This window comes from Nyctibius grandis, chromosome W, assembly GCF_013368605.1.
Source record: "Nyctibius grandis isolate bNycGra1 chromosome W, bNycGra1.pri, whole genome shotgun sequence".
In the NCBI taxonomy this organism is placed as follows: domain Eukaryota; kingdom Metazoa; phylum Chordata; class Aves; order Nyctibiiformes; family Nyctibiidae; genus Nyctibius; species Nyctibius grandis.
The window spans coordinates 26,584,345-26,600,305 of NC_090694.1; the positions used below are offsets into that span (position 1 = coordinate 26,584,345).

General features: G+C 43.0%; 1 non-coding gene across 1 annotated transcript; it reads left to right on the forward strand.

Annotated features, from left to right (window-relative positions):
* Nucleotides 1–7,630: 7,630 nt before the first annotated feature.
* On the forward strand, nucleotides 7,631–7,703 carry TRNAK-CUU (transfer RNA lysine (anticodon CUU)). The gene has a single exon. It is a non-coding gene; the product is annotated as a tRNA-Lys (tRNA).
* Nucleotides 7,704–15,961: the final 8,258 nt, after the last annotated feature.

Sequence of the window (15,961 nt, forward strand, 5' to 3'; positions counted from 1 at the left end):
AGAGGGTTAACAGAGAGTGTCTGCCACAGGTTTAATAGCTGGCCCAGCTTTAAACAGTGACAGATTTATTGGTGTCCAATGTGGGGCTAGAGAGAAGCTCCAACAGGTTGCTCTGATAAGTTGAATCCTGGCTCTGGTGGGAGGAGACCCGGAGAGCTCACCTGAGAGAGTATCAGATTTCTTCCTTTGAGATTTACAAGGGGTTGCAAGTTAAAACAGATAGTGAAGATGGTGATGTCATTTTTGAATGCTGTGTTATCTCATCTTTTTATGGAGTTTCTTTCACAGTTGAGTATTGCAATGATGCCTTACCTGCCATGGGCACTGTGTTATTGCTTACTTCTTATGAATGTTTACATGCAGTTTAGCAGTGGGCGCTGGTCGAAATGTATTGTTTTGGTATGGGGTTTGATACTGATTTATGCTGTGATAAACTGGGCAGTTCCTATTCCGATCTCTTATCTCTATGACACAATGATGGGCAGCTTTAATCGCGAATCAGTAGCAGCGACTTCATTTGCACGCTCCAGGCGTTCTTTAGCTGATTCTGTTAATGATTACACTTCCAATTTTACTTCGGGAAATAGTACCTTCTCCTTTTCTGCCAAGCTGATTCCACTAGATTTTTGCGAAATTAAGATGGTGCTGTCTAGGTGGCATGTTTTTATTTTTGGTTGTCCTGAATGTGTTTCTGATGTGGGATAAGATTAAATATCTGTGCAGGGACAGGTGTAGATGTTGTGCAGCCACCTCAGATCCTACAGCATGTGCTGCTGCTACAGCCACAAAATCCACTGAAACCTCGGCAGCCTGCATCACAGCTGCTACACCCCCCAAGATGGCCACTGGAATGCAACCGATCCATGTTCTGGAAGGTTGTGAAGAATGCTCCACCAACATATACCCATACATTGTCAATATTAGTCTGGGGAGAAGATGCTATGGCACGACCTAGTGTGGGCGAAATGGCTAACTGTATGCAACAGTGTGAAGATAGTATTTCTTCCCCACTGCAGGCACACGTCTCGGCTGTGGAAAAACTGACTAAGGAAAACAAGGACTCATTTAAACAACTGTCAGACAAACTGTCCAGGATAGAGAATAAACTTGACTCTCTACCTACACAGGCCCGTGTTGCAGCTGTTAGGAGAAAACGCTCTCCTACAGGACCAGCTCAAAGGAAACGGAACACGTCACGAGGTATCCTGTTGTTTGCCCTGCGTGGTTATGGGGAGGACATGAGCAGATGGCATGGACAACCTACCAGTACCCTACAGGCACGAGTACGTGAGTTGCAAGCTAACAGAAATACCAGTGAGAATTTTCCTAGGAGGATGGCTGCTCCAGTTACCAGTGAGCAGGACCCCAGTCAGGGTAGATGGGCCTCAAATCCCTTTTTTCCAAGTGTGAATAGGAGAAATGAAGGTCCAGTCCCTGTGAGCAGCATGAATCCATTTCTTAATTAGGGGGGCCCTGCCTCCAGCCAGGTGGAGGAGAGGGATAACCGGATTTATTGGACTGTGTGGATTCGATGGCCTGGCACATTGAAACAATCAACAAGCGAATCAAGCTGCTAAACTGTTCCAAATAGATTTGGACTGGGAACATAAAGGTGAACTATTTTTAGCTCGGTGGGCTCATGACACTTCAGGTCATCAAGGGAGAGATGCAACATACAGATGGGCTTGTGACCGAGGGGTGGACTTAACCATGGACTCTATTGCACAGGTTATCCATGATTGTGAAACATGCGCCGCAATTAAGCAAGCCAAATGGTTAAAACCTTTGTGGTATGGGGGGCTGTGGTTGAAATATAAATATGGGGAGGCCTGGCAAATTGACTATATCACACTCCCTCAAACCTGCCAGGGTAAACGCTATGTGCTTACCATGGTGGAGGCAACCACCGGATGGTTGGAAACATACGCTGTGCCCCATGCCACTGCCCGGAACACTATTCTGGGCCTCGAAAAGCAAATCTTGTGGCGACACGGCACACCAGAGAGAATTGAGTCGGACAATGGTACTCATTTCAAAAACAGTCTCATCGACAACTGGGCCAAAGAGCATGGCATTGAATGGGTATATCACATCCCCTATCATGCACCAGCCTCTGGGAAAATTGAACAGTATAATGGGCTGTTAAAAACTACCCTGAAAGCAATGGGGGGTGGAACCTTTAAAAACTAGGATAAGCATCTGGCACAAGCTACCTGGTTAGTTAGATCCCCTGGTGTTATCAATTGAGCTGGCCCTGCTCAGTCAGACCTTCTACATACAGTAGAAGGGGATAAAGTCCCTGTGGTGCCTGAAAGGAATCTATTGGGAAAAACTGTCTGGGTTCTTCCTGCAACGGGCAAAGGTAAACCCATTCATGGGATTGCTTTTGCTCAGGGACCTGGATGTACTTGGTGGGTGATGTTGCAAGATGGTGAAGTCCGATGCGTCCCTGAAGGTGATCTGATTCTGGGTGAGACTACTTAATTCTGAACTGTATGTTGTTGCTGCATAAGTGTCTTTCAGGTTAAGACAGTGGTGATGAGACCGGAGCTAGCTTCATCAAGTGGCGTCCAGTAACCTCCTCAAGTCTGACATCTTTAACCTGCAACCCGTGGGCACGAACCATGACAAAAGAGAGACTGCTAGCCAGAGAGACTGCTGAGAGACTGCTAGCCAGATGGAAACCCACAATCCTGAACCAAATGAACTTGATGAACTTTTTGCATAAAGATGAATCATAAACTAGTGATATGTGTATATATATTTGAAAATGAAAAGGTAGTGGTGATCTGAGTATGATGTGAATGGTATGGAATAAGGGGTGGAATGTCCTGGTTTGGCCCAAACCAGGCCAATTAGTCTTAGAGAAACCAAGGTCACTGCTGAATTCCTCACTGCTTACAAGTGAAGAGCCAAAGGGGGGTTGCACCTGCAGGGAGGAGCAGATGGGGCAGGTGGCCCAGAATTGACCAGCAAGGTATTCCATCCCATACATGTCATTCTCACTTTCCTATTTATCACTAACCCACTGCCTCCTGGAGGTGGGGCCCAGGAGGGAGGGGCCCTCCTGTCTCCCACTGATTGGTACCAGCTTTGCCAATTCTCCAGTTAAAAGCCTGCAGGTGTGATGGCAGGGGGAGCTACTGCATTTTCCCCTCTGCCTGTGCTGGGGGGAGCAACTCTGCCTGAGGAGGATTCCCAAGATCTTGATCTTGTTTTTGTATATATTTGATTATTTCTATTATTCTTATTATACTCTTTTTCATTACTATAGTTTATTAAAACTGTTTTAACTTTCCAACCCATAAGTCTCTCTCCCTTTTCCCTTTCCCTTAGGGTGTGGGGGTGTCACAGTTTAAAGCTGGGCTGGCGATTAAACCTGCAGCAGATGCCCTCTGTTATCCCCCCCCCTCCCCCGAAAGGGAAAGGGAAAAGGGAGAGAGACTTCTGGGTTGGAAAATTAAAACAGTTTTAATAAACTATAATAATGAAAAAAAGTATAATAATAATAATAGAAATAATCAAATATATACAAATATATATACAAAACCAAGATTGAGCTCCCCTGAAGTCAGCCACGTCACCACCGGCACTGCAGGGCAGGCTCCGGGAAGGCCCAGCCTGGGCCTAGCGACGGTCGAGAGCTGGATTCAGGAACGCACGGATCGGGATCGGGGGCAGCAGGAAAACAGACGGAGTCCTCCCTGGACACCGGCCATAGCAGAAAGAGAGCGAGACCCTCATGATCCCCCCGCTTTATACCGAGAATGACGTGTATGGGATGGAATACCCTCGTTGGTCAATTTTGGGTCACCTGCCCTGTCTGCTCCCCACTGCAGCTGCAACCCCCCTTCGGCTCTTCACTCGTAAGCAATGAGGAATTCAGCAGTGACCTTGGTTTCTCTCAAGAACAAGTACAGCAAGAGCCTTTCTGCACAACATCCCTACCGGTGCCTCAGTGATAACTACAAACTTTGAGCGTTATCAGTCCTGGAAGCAGACACTGTCTGCAAAAACATGCAGTTAGTTTCAGAAAGTGCAGTTACTTAGAGCAGACTTAGCTGAAAGTAAAAATCACTGAAAGGAAAATCGGCCTGGTTTAGGCCAAACCAGGACATTCCACCCCTTATTCCATACCATTCACGTCATACTCAGATCACCACTAACTTTTCATTTTAAAATATATACAGATAACATTAGTTTATGATTCATCTCTATACAAAAAAAAGTTCATCAAGTTCATTTAGTTCAGGATTGTGGGTTTCCATCTGGCTAGGGGTCTCCCAGGGTAGGAGAGATGATATGAGCTTTGTCACAGTTCGTGCCCACAGGTTGCAGGTTAAAGATGTCAGTCTCAAGGAGGTTACTGGACGCCACTTGCAGCTAGCTCCGGTCTCATCACCACTGCTTCAACCTGAAAGACACTTATGAACACTGTTAGTATTATGCAGCAATTAACATCATGCAGTTCAGAATTAAGTATTCTCACCCAAGATCAGATCACCTTCAGGGACACATTGGACTCCACCATCCTGCAGCATCACCCACAAAGTACATCCAGGTCCTTGAGCAAAAGCAATCCCATGAATGGGTTTACCTTTGCCCGTAGCAGGAAGAACCCAGACAGTTTTTCCCAACAGATTCCTTTCATGCACCACAGGGACTTTATCCCCTTCTACTGTATGTAAAAGGTCTGACTGAGCAGGGCCAGCTCGATTGATAGATCCTCTGGTGTTAACTAGCCAGGTAGCTCGTGCCAAATGCTTATCCCAGTTTTTAAAGGTTCCACCCCCCATTGCTTTTAGGGTAGTTTTTAACAGCCCATTATACCATTCAACTTTCCCAGAGGCTGGTGCATGATAGGGGATGTGATATACCCATTCGATGCCATGCTCTTTGGCCCAGTTATCTATGAGACTGTTTTTGAAATGAGTACCGTTATCCGACTCAATTCTCTCTGGTGTGCCGTGTCGCCACAAGATTTGCTTTTCGAGGCCCAGGATAGTGTTCCGGGCAGTGGCATGGGGCACAGCGTATGTTTCCAGCCATCCGGTGGTCGCCTCCACCATGGTAAGTACATAACGTTTACCCTGGCGGGTCTGAGGGAGTGTGATGTAGTCAATTTGCCAGGCCTCCCCATATTTATATTTCAACCACCGTCCCCCATACCACAAAGGTTTTAACCGTTTGGCTTGCTTAATTGCGGCGCATGTTTCACAATCATGGATAACCTGTGCAATAGAGTCCATAGTTAAGTCCACCCCTCGGTCACGAGCCCATCTGTATGTTGCATCTCTCCCTTTATGACCTGAAGTGTCATGAGCCCACCGAGCTAAAAATAGTTCACCTTTATGTTCCCAGTCCAAATCTATTTGGAACACTTTAGCAGCCTGATCTGCTTGTTGGTTGTTTCGATGTTCCTCAGTTGCCCGACTTTTAGGTACGTGAGCATCTACATGACGTACCTTCACGACTAGTTTCTCTAGCCGAGCAGCAATATCTTGCCACAGTTCAACAGCCCAAATAGGTTTACCTTTACGCTGCCAGTTGCTTCGCTTCCACTGCTTTAACCACCCCCACAAGGCATTTGCCACCATCCATGAGTCAGTATAAAGATACAGCCTTGGCCACTTTTCTCGTTCAGCAATGTCTAAAGCCAGCTGGATGGCTTTTACCTCTGCAAATTGACTTGATTCACCTTGTCCTTCTGTGGCTTCTGTGACTCGTCATATGGGACTCCATACAGCAGCTTTCCACTTCCGATGCTTTCCTACAAGACGGCAGGATCCATCGGTGAACAGGGCATACTGCTTCTCATCCTCTGGTAGTTCATTATATGGTGGGGCTTCTTCAGCACGTGTCACCTCCTTTTCTGGTGGCATTCCGAAGTCTTTGCCTTCTGGCCAGTCCATGATCACTTCTAAGATTCCTGGGCGATTAGGGTTTCCTATTCGAGCCCTCTGTGTAATTAATGCAATCCATTTACTCCATGTAGCATCAGTTGCATGATGAGTAGTAGGAACCTTACCCTTGAACATCCAGCCTAGTACTGGTAATCGGGGTGCCAGGAGAAGCTGTGCTTCAGTACCGATTACCTCTGAGGCAGCTCTAACTCCTTCATATGCTGCCAGTATCTCTTTTTCAGTTGGGGTGTAATTGGCCTCAGAGCCCTTGTATCCTCGACTCCAAAATCCTAGGGGTCGACCTCGAGTCTCCCCTGGTACTTTCTGCCAGAGGCTCCAGGTAGGACCATTGTCCCCAGCTGAGGTGTAGAGCACAGTTTTAGCATCTTGTCCCATACGGACTGGTCCAAGGGCTACTGCATGCACAATTTCTTGTTTAATCTGTTCAAAAGCCTGTTGTTGTTCAGGGCCCCACTGAAAATCATTTTTCTTTCTGGTCACCTGATAAAGAGGGCGTACAATCTGGCTGTAATCTGGAATATGCATTCTCCAGAAACCCACAACGCCTAAGAAGGCTTGTGTTTCCTTTTTGTTAGTTGGTGCGGACATAGCTGTTATTTTGTTGATCACCTCTATCGGGATCTGGCGACGCCCATCTTGCCATCTAATCCCTAAAAACTGGATCTCCCGGGCAGGCCCCTTGACCTTGCCTCTTTTTATGGCAAAACCAGCTTTCAGAAGAATTTGGATGATTTTCTCCCCTTTGTCAAAAACTTCTGCTGCTGTATCACCCCATACAATGATGTCATCAATATATTGCAAATGTTCTGGAGCTCCACCCTCTTCTAGTGCAGTCTGGATCAGTCCGTGGCAAATAGTAGGACTGTGTTTCCACCCCTGGGGCAGTCGATTCCAGGTGTACTGGATACCTCTCCAGGTAAAAGCAAACTGTGGCCTGCACTTTGGTGCCAAGGGAATAGAGAAAAATGCATTAGCAATGTCTATAGTGGCGTACCACTTGGCTGCCTTTGACTCCAGTTCGTATTGAAGTTCTAGCATGTCTGGCACAGCAGCACTCAGCGGTGGTGTAACTTCATTTAGGCCACGATAGTCCACAGTTAATCTCCATTCTCCATTAGACTTTTGCACTGGCCATATAGGCCTATTAAAGGGTGAGCGAGTCTTGCTAATCACTCCTTGATTTTCTAATTGTCTAATCAGTTTATGAATGGGGATCAGGGAGTCTCGATTGGTGCGATATTGTCGTCGGTGCACCGTGGCAGTAGCAATTGGCACCTGTTGTTCTTCAACTTTCAGCAACCCCACAACAGAAGGATCCTCTGAGAGGCCAGGCAAGGTAGACAGCTGTTTAATGTCCTCAGTCTCTACAGCTGCTACACCAAAGGCCCATCTATATCCTTTTGGGTCCTTAAAATACCCTTTCTTAAGGTAGTCTATGCCAAGGATGCATGGAGCATCTGGACCAGTCACAATGGGGTGCTTTTTCCATTCATTTTCAGTTAGGCTCACTTCGGCCTCCAATACAGATAACTCTTGAGATCCCCCTGTTATTCCCGAGATACTGACAGATTCTGTCCCTTTATGATTCGATGGCATGAGGGTGCACTGTGCACCAGTGTCTACCAGGGCTCGATACTTTTGTGGTTCTAATGTGCCAGGCCATCGAATCCACACAGTCCAATAAATCCGGTTATCCCTCTCCTCCTGCCTGGCTAGCTCAGTCGGTAGAGCATGAGACTCTTAATCTCAGGGTCGTGGGTTCGAGCCCCACGTTGGGCGCCAATAAATCTGTCACGGTTTAAAGCTGGGCTGGCGATTAAACCTGCGGCAGATGCCCTCTGTTATCCCCCCCCCTCCCCCCAGAGGGAAAGGGAAAAGGGAGAGAGACTTCTGGGTTGGAAAATTAAAACAGTTTTAATAAACTATAATAATGAAAAAAAAGTATAATAATAATAATAGAAATAATCAAATATATACAAATATATATACAAAACCAAGATTGAGCTCCCCTGAAGTCAGCCACGTCACCACCGGCACTGCAGGGCAGGCTCCGGGAAGGCCCAGCCTGGGCCTAGCGACGGTCGAGAGCTGGATTCAGGAACGCACGGATCGGGATCAGGGGCAGCAGGAAAACAGACGGAGTCCTCCCTGGACACCGGCCATAACAGAAAGAGAGCGAGACCCTCGTGATCCCCCCACTTTATACCGAGAATGACGTGTATGGGATGGAATACCCTCGTTGGTCAATTTTGGGTCACCTGCCCTGTCTGCTCCCCACTGCAGCTGCGACCCCCCCCTTCGGCTCTTCACTCGTAAGCAATGAGGAATTCAGCAGTGACCTTGGTTTCTCTCAAGAATAAGTACAGCAAGAGCCTTTCTGCACAACATCCCTACCGGTGCCTCAGTGATAACTACAAACTTCGAGCGTTATCAGTCCTGGAAGCAGACACTGTCTGCAAAAGCATGCAGTTAGTTTCAGAAAGTGCAGTTACTTAGAGGAGACTTAGCTGAAAGTAAAAATCACTGAAAGGAAAATCGGCCTGGTTTAGGCCAAACCAGGACAGGGGGGTAGGGTTAACAGAGAGTGTCTGCCACAGGTTTAATAGCTGGCCCAGCTTTAAACTGTGACAGTCTGTTACAGTGGTAGTAGCAGCTGTGCTGTATCTGCCTTTATACTTATGTTGAAGCAAGAGAAAGAACTGAAAAACATTCAAAAGTCCTGACAATAGGAGCATGTTGGTCAAAACATCCCACAGGTATTCAAAATTTTCAACAGCCAGTGAGATCCGCTTCAAAGGAAAAAGAACATACAGATCACTCATTCCCATTCCATAGAAATCAAATGTTCCCAGTTTCAAAAGAATTTATAATACCATAAACCAATGCCAAACCACATAGCAGACTGATCCCTTTAAGTTCATGCCCCGAAGTGACAAACCGCACAAAACCAGTAACAAACAACGGCCAAACCACACATTTGATTAGCCATCCCAAAAGCAACTGTAAAACCAAACAACAGAGAATTCCACCTAGTGGCCCTGCTACTGACACTAAAATGATGAAGACTCATACTAAAACCAGTCAAATCTCTGAAAACTTGAACCCTCAAAGACTCTTAAACCAGAAGTCTATGGTTCTCCCAGTTGATCTCTTTGCATTGGGCACCAAATAAACTGTCTACCTTTAGCCCGCACCCAGGGCTAAACAATAGCCCCTTTTCTCTTACCCAATGTCCCTTCCCCAAATGAGGAAGGGAATTGGGAAAAAGAGAAGGAGACTTGTGGGATGAAGTTAACCAGATTTAATGAAATGAAGAAAATCAATATAAATAACAACACAAAACAGGCAAAAATATACTCATCCACAAATCACTGGCAAGTTGTACCAGCAATCACAACAAGCAGAGAAAAGCAGCAAGAAAATCCTCACCTCTTCCCACCAAACCCTCTCTTTTATAGTGAGCTTGATGTCAATGATATAGAATACACCTGTGGGCCAGCCAGGGTCAGCTGCCTTGGATTTAACTGCTGAGGGCCTTGATCACCATGGTTGGCCACAAACTGAAATCAAATCCCAGTGAAACCAGGACACCCAGCGAAGCGTACACCCGTCCAATCCATGAGCAGTCAGTTTCTCCAGGAGAATGCTGTGGGAAATTGTGTTAAAGGCTTTACTAATGTCTAGGTAGGCAACATCCACAGCCTTTCCCTCATCCACTAACCGGGTCACCTTGTCATAGAAGGTTACTTCTCCAAGAATCAAAACCCTATCATTTCGTGATTGCTATGCCCAAGATGGCCTCCAACCATCACATCACCCACAAGTCCTTCTCTGTTCGCAAATGTTTCTCTGTTATCAAATGTTTCATCATGGGAATTTCAGGGTCTGATTTTGCCTCATCTGGCTCATCTGAGTATTTTTAAGTGTTATGATAGCCCTATCAAAGTTTATTTCAGGATTCCTTTCTCAGGTGCTGGTGACAGTGTGTAGCTGCTGCTTAGAATACACAGCCTTTTTAGATAAGAGTAGTAAATCTAATTCTGAAAATTAAATTATTTCCTCATCTCAGTGTGAAAATCAAATGTGTATCCAGGAATATACCAGGCAGCAAGTGATTTGAAGACAGCAATATAGAAGGTTCAAAACTGCAGGGATTTGAGGTTTCTCTGGATCCATCTGTACTAGTAAATTAAACATACCAACGTTGTCCTTTGTCACTGAATCCAGTTGGCATGGAATAGCTTTTGTCCATACATTTAAACTCTTTTAGTCTCTGAAAGAGGATGGCCACATCTAGACTTTGTATTGGTAGCAGTCTCTGGCCTGTGCTAACTCCTGAACTTTGCCCAGGAACTGTTTGGCAGAGTTCTAGCAAGCCTGGGACAAAACCGTGCCAGAAAACATGCTGACAGTTTCACAGTGTAGACAAATTCCATATTCTAGAAATGCTCCCTGGCACAACTTAATTTGCTGTTATAGGCATAGCCTGAAAGGGCAGCAGCTCCAGCAAGCCTTGGGTTAGGATGACCTGTCTGTGGTGATAAGCAATGCAATGTGTTCATAAATGCTGTTCTGTCAGAAGGCTCCAAAGGAACCATTCCTGGGCAAAGATGGTTAATGAGGAATGTGGTTGTGATGGCCAGAACACAAACTCTTTCTGGATCTCCCGTTAGCTGAAACAAGGTGAAATGCTGGGCAGCTTTTGTCATGGTTTAAGCTGCCCTCCGTCAGGTGAATGTTATCCAAGCTGTGGTCGGATATTGTTAGCCTAAAAAATTCCTCTCCCTCTCCTTTGTTTATTTGTCTCCTTTCTACACAATACACCTTTGGTTTTCAACAACAGATCCTAAAGATCTGCACAGCCAAGGGAAAGCTCATTATAGTACATACAGAACTATTATGTTCAGATCTCAGTCAGGGAACTGCAAGGAGTTCTTCATCCTTATATATCTTGTGAACCTTAGTTACTTCCAGAATTTGTATATTTTCCTTAATTCAGGGATTCTTAGTGCGCTCTCTGCCCTGTTTATTCTGTATTCTGTTTCTTGTACCTGTTCTTTTGTTTATATTAAAGTTGCACCCATGGATCCAAGTCAGCTCAGGTTTCCATTGTTTTAGGTAAATAGCCAAGAAAAAAATGGTTGAATAGTTCACTTTTAGCCATTCAAGTGGGAATGAACAGGTGGGAAGGGGAGATGGCTTATGTAGATATTTGTTGGGAAAAGAAAACTGCTTACCTAAAAAGCAGACAAGACAGCTTGCCTTTTCTCTAAACTTTAGTAGATGCTAGTAGTTTATATAATCTGTATACTGTGTACATAATATAAATAGTTTATATAGTTTAAAGTTTAAAGGCATCAGAGCAGAAGCAAATATAAGCAGAGACTGAAAAGATATGTGTGCTGCTATTTGAAGTTTGACTGCAATTGCTCATACAATGAGGCATGATGTGAGAGAAAGCACCAAAGAGTCTGAGTGAGAATGGGACCAAGAGTTTATGAGAGGGAACCATAAATTATGTAAAAATTCAGAAATGGTTACAGATGCTAAATGTGATGCCTTGTATTATTTCCTTGCAAATCACACTGCAAAAGCGGTAACAGATGTGACACTGCAGCCCTTTACTTGAAAAGACAAAACTGAACTCTATAAAACTTTGTGCAAGAAATGCTATCTTGGGACCTATTCTGGGTATAAAATATAGATGCATCCCTTATAAACAATACATTTCTTGTAATACTACTTGATGTATTTCTTGTATAGAGCCAGGCCCAGTCTTCAGTGCCAAATAAGATCTTGGCAATGTAAAAGGCATACTCAGTTCAGATGGACTTCAGTGCAAAGAGCACATGCTGTTCGCTTTGTGAGACTGGCCACATTGGCCAGTAATGGCACTTTTTAAAAAGTGATATGCTTTTATTTAAGAAGTACCACTGGCTATTCAAATATCTATGTGACATTACAACCTTAGTGCTATAAAAAGCATGTCTTGAGTGTTTCAAACATTTGCTCTAAACCCATATCAAAAAAAGGATGGTCCTATCACTTTAGCACCCTGGCTTTCACTGCTGAAACTGTTATTTTTCTGTGATTTTAAAATTTCCTTAATTTTTTTGTTATCACAACAGCGGTTTCTATTGATGGATTGAAAGACATATTCTTATCTTTTCATCTGAGAAAGCTGATAGGATGTGTAAAGCATCAAGGCATATAAAGACCCTTGGTTGCTTAAATGCTGCAAGAAGATGTAATGTTAATATTACTGCTTAGCTATAAACAATGTGGTTATTTTCATGTCTCTTTTCAGTTCCTTCCCCTCCTGCTGCTTCTACTTCTAGTCTGTGAATCTGTCTACTTAGGTAAATGCATACTGGGACTTCTGATTGTCTTTTAGTTGGACCATCCGGTTTTCTGTTTTCCCATTAAAGTTGTGCTGCTAAGGAATTATATGGTTCTGGGAATGGTAACCATGTACAGAGCCCTCCAGCCCCAGGCCTGTGATTTAAATCCAGGTCAGAATTGATCAATAGCTGTTTCTGTCTGATGGATGTTTCGTTGATCTATGTGAAATGAGTTCAGCAGTCTTAGACTGGTTTCTAATTAACATGTCCACTTTGCTTCTCCTAAAATTATCTGAAATTCTGATGTTGCGAACACTTCTGCACATTCTTAACATGTGTTATGCTACTGATTCTTTTAGATTTAAAATTTTTTTTTAGCCATATGCTTAATATTATCTATGTCAAAATTCCTGAGCCACAAGTGTTAGGAGAATACTTGGAAAAGTATCACGTGTACGTGCTCTATACTCCTTCCTAGGCGACTGCTTTTGGCCACTGTCAGGATACTGGACTAGAGAGCCCTGTGGCCTGATCCTGTGTGCTTGCTCTTACGCTCATATGCACCAAAGTGGTTGCAAACTCCTGGCCTCAGATATTTTTGAGAGGAAACTTGAGGTAAATGTCAATCCTGCAACTGCAACTAGCATTAAATTCCACAATTTTTCCCAATATTCCAATGGTTTTGGGAAAGCCTTCTGTAATATTAGGTCAAAGACTTTACTCTTTTACAAAGTTCTGTGCTTTACAAAACCCTCCATTGCCTACTTTAACAATTTTGCTGTATAGCTTTGCTTGCAGGATAGAAATGAGAACCCTGTGACCAGCTTAGTGCTATATATAGAATAGCTGGACTTTAAATATTCTCTGACAAAGACTCCTGTTATCAGTAAAATGATACATCTGCATTCAAAGGCAAAGATTAATTGGAAAGAGAAGGTGGCATTTAACATAATAAAGATTCTAAATAAGGCTCATCTCACTGTTTAAGTGGAAATCTCCATGGGAATTCTTTAAGAGACACTGAGCTAGTTTAAGATGCTTTCTAGAACACTTTACTATAGTGTGTCTTAGGCGGATTTCTTCATAGGACTCCCAGGAAATGCATCCTGCCATCGTTTAGGCCAACAAATCATCATCCTGCCAGACCTAAAGTAATTGCAGCTTCCCCTAACCTGTGACCAGGCAGTCTGGTATAACATTTTTTCAGCTGCCTTTGTTTTGCACATGATGATCTGCAAGTTGCCAGCTTTTCCCAAGTAAGGAATCATATACCAGTGTAAGAACTGTCATGAACCAGCACTTAAATGTGTGCAAGCATCATATAGATGCTACGTAGGCTCCTTAAAAACTGGTGATGAGAAAGGGAAAGGGAAGATAGAAAAATCTCATGAATACATGTGTACTTGAATAGCAAGATCTTTGATTTTGCTTGAAGTGAGGATTCAGGATGGGAAGGAAAAAGGAGATGGAACAATTTTGCTGTGATAGGAGACTGAAGCAAGAACAATAACCTTGGGCTAATGCTGAAAAACAAATAAGCTATTTTAATTGTTCAGGCTCAATAAAATCCAGATAAATCTGTCAGTTTACTTTAAACTGTGAGATGTAAGTTATACTTACTAAGCTATCATTTTAAGAAGCAAGAATAAGTCTATTTCTAAAATGAAATTAATGTTGACAGCATTCCTTAAAGTGAAATCAACTGTGCTGCCAGGTCTTGTGAACCATTTTAATGGCACATTTAAGACATCTGTACAGCTGCAGTGAATCTACAAAGAAAAAGCAAGCCCATACAGGCTCTTCACTGCATTTTAATAAGATTTGTGTTGTAGATTAGAGCGGTGTTGCACTCTTACTGTGCAGTTGTTGCTTTGAAATCGGAGGACCAGAGTCTTGGATGGAAGCCATAATATCATGAAAAGGGGAGTGTAGAAACAGTATTTAAAGCTCACTTTTGCCTTCTGCTGCTGAGTGCAAGCTGTTTCCCTGTGCTGTGTTAGAACAGCTTGAAGCCATTATGAAATTATGCTGGGATGAGAGGGGCACAAGTGACTGAGGGAGGATGGGGGTCACACAAAAGCAACTCATTTTTATTTAACACTACCCAATTTGCATTATATTCTGGATGTAAGCTTAAGTGCATATCTTTAGAAGCCAGAGCCGTACGGGGCTCTGTGTCATGTCAGGATAATGTTTGTAGTAGCTAACACGCTATGGACAATGCACCCAGCTTTTACACGTGAAATGATAACATCAAGCAAAACAGCATCCCTGGAGGATTTAGCTCTGTATTTACATTGATATTTCTTGCACTGGTCAGCTAGGAAAAATCCATTAGGATATTGGTTGCATTTTTTTCTAGTAGAGAAACTGCTTTTTCTACTTTTATTTCTTTTCGGTGTAGTTGAAAGCTAATCTCCTTCAATATTTTCTGAATAAATATATTGTTCTGTAATCATCTAGGTATTTTCTGGTTTAACCCAGATTTTTTTATTACTCACTGCCCATAAGCAAATTCTTTCCACAGTTTTTAACTGTTATGATTTTATTTATTCATTAATTGCAGTTTGAGAAATACAGAGAATTCTGCCTCAATGAATTCAGTCAGCAACTCAGATGGAAGTTATTGATGGTGTAATTTAGTCAACTTGTTTACTCTAAAATTAGGATGGTACCTAGGTATAAAGAGTTCTTACTTTCCTGCCCATCAGATTATTATTTAGGTGTATTTATAAAAAAGAAAAAGGAATTTAGGTCTGTCGCAGGAAATCAGTTGTTCTGTTCTGATAGCAAGAATGATATTTGGTGGACATTTTTGCCCCATATAGACTGGATACTATTGACTTTGGTTTATTTTATTTGGAACTAAAGCCAGCTCTGGAGAAAGGAATATGAAGTAACCTCTCATAGGGGTTTCTGGTTTTCCTTTCTAGATGGTTTGGTCTGTCACATTGGCTAGCAAGGCCTGTATTTGTTCAGCTTAACGAATCATTCTAGGATAAGCTGAGCTAAAAAAAGCCTGGAAATGTAATATTTTATAATTCTATATTCACCTATAATTAGGACTCATATTTTCTGCAGACTCCTGAAATCTTCTGGGACTGCTTATTTCAGACCTCTTCTCCAAAAGATATTCAAATTCTAGTCATCATAGGAGACTTTTTAACAGCAATAAGTGCAATTTACTTACTGTAATTTCTTTGGAGAAATCTGTTTGTGTCTTCCCTGTACAATGACTAATGCCACAGAGTTGTGATATAAGATCAGGGTTCCTATATTTTAGTGGATATGATCACACATGAGATGGCTTCACCTGCGCTGTGAACTAGAAGTGCCAGAGTGAAGTGTGAAAGCATCCTAGTTGGCTGGATGTAAGATTCTTTAACTGTGTGAACAAAAGGAATCAAGGAAATTTCCTGGAGAAATTGGAGTTTAGTAATGAAAAGAAGGGTGGATAAGGAACTGATGAGAAGCTGTCTTGAAAGGAGAGGACATCAGACTTAGAATGCATTATGGAAAGGTTTTAGGACTCAAATAGCAATCTTAATACACAGTAGGTATATGCTAATAAAAATTGTTAATGATGGGAAGTTGGGAAGTGTTACCAGTATGGAAGAGGTTCAATATATCATACAGAATAAAATAATGACTTTCAAGTGTGGTGTATTAGAAATGGAATTTAACAGTACCAAATTG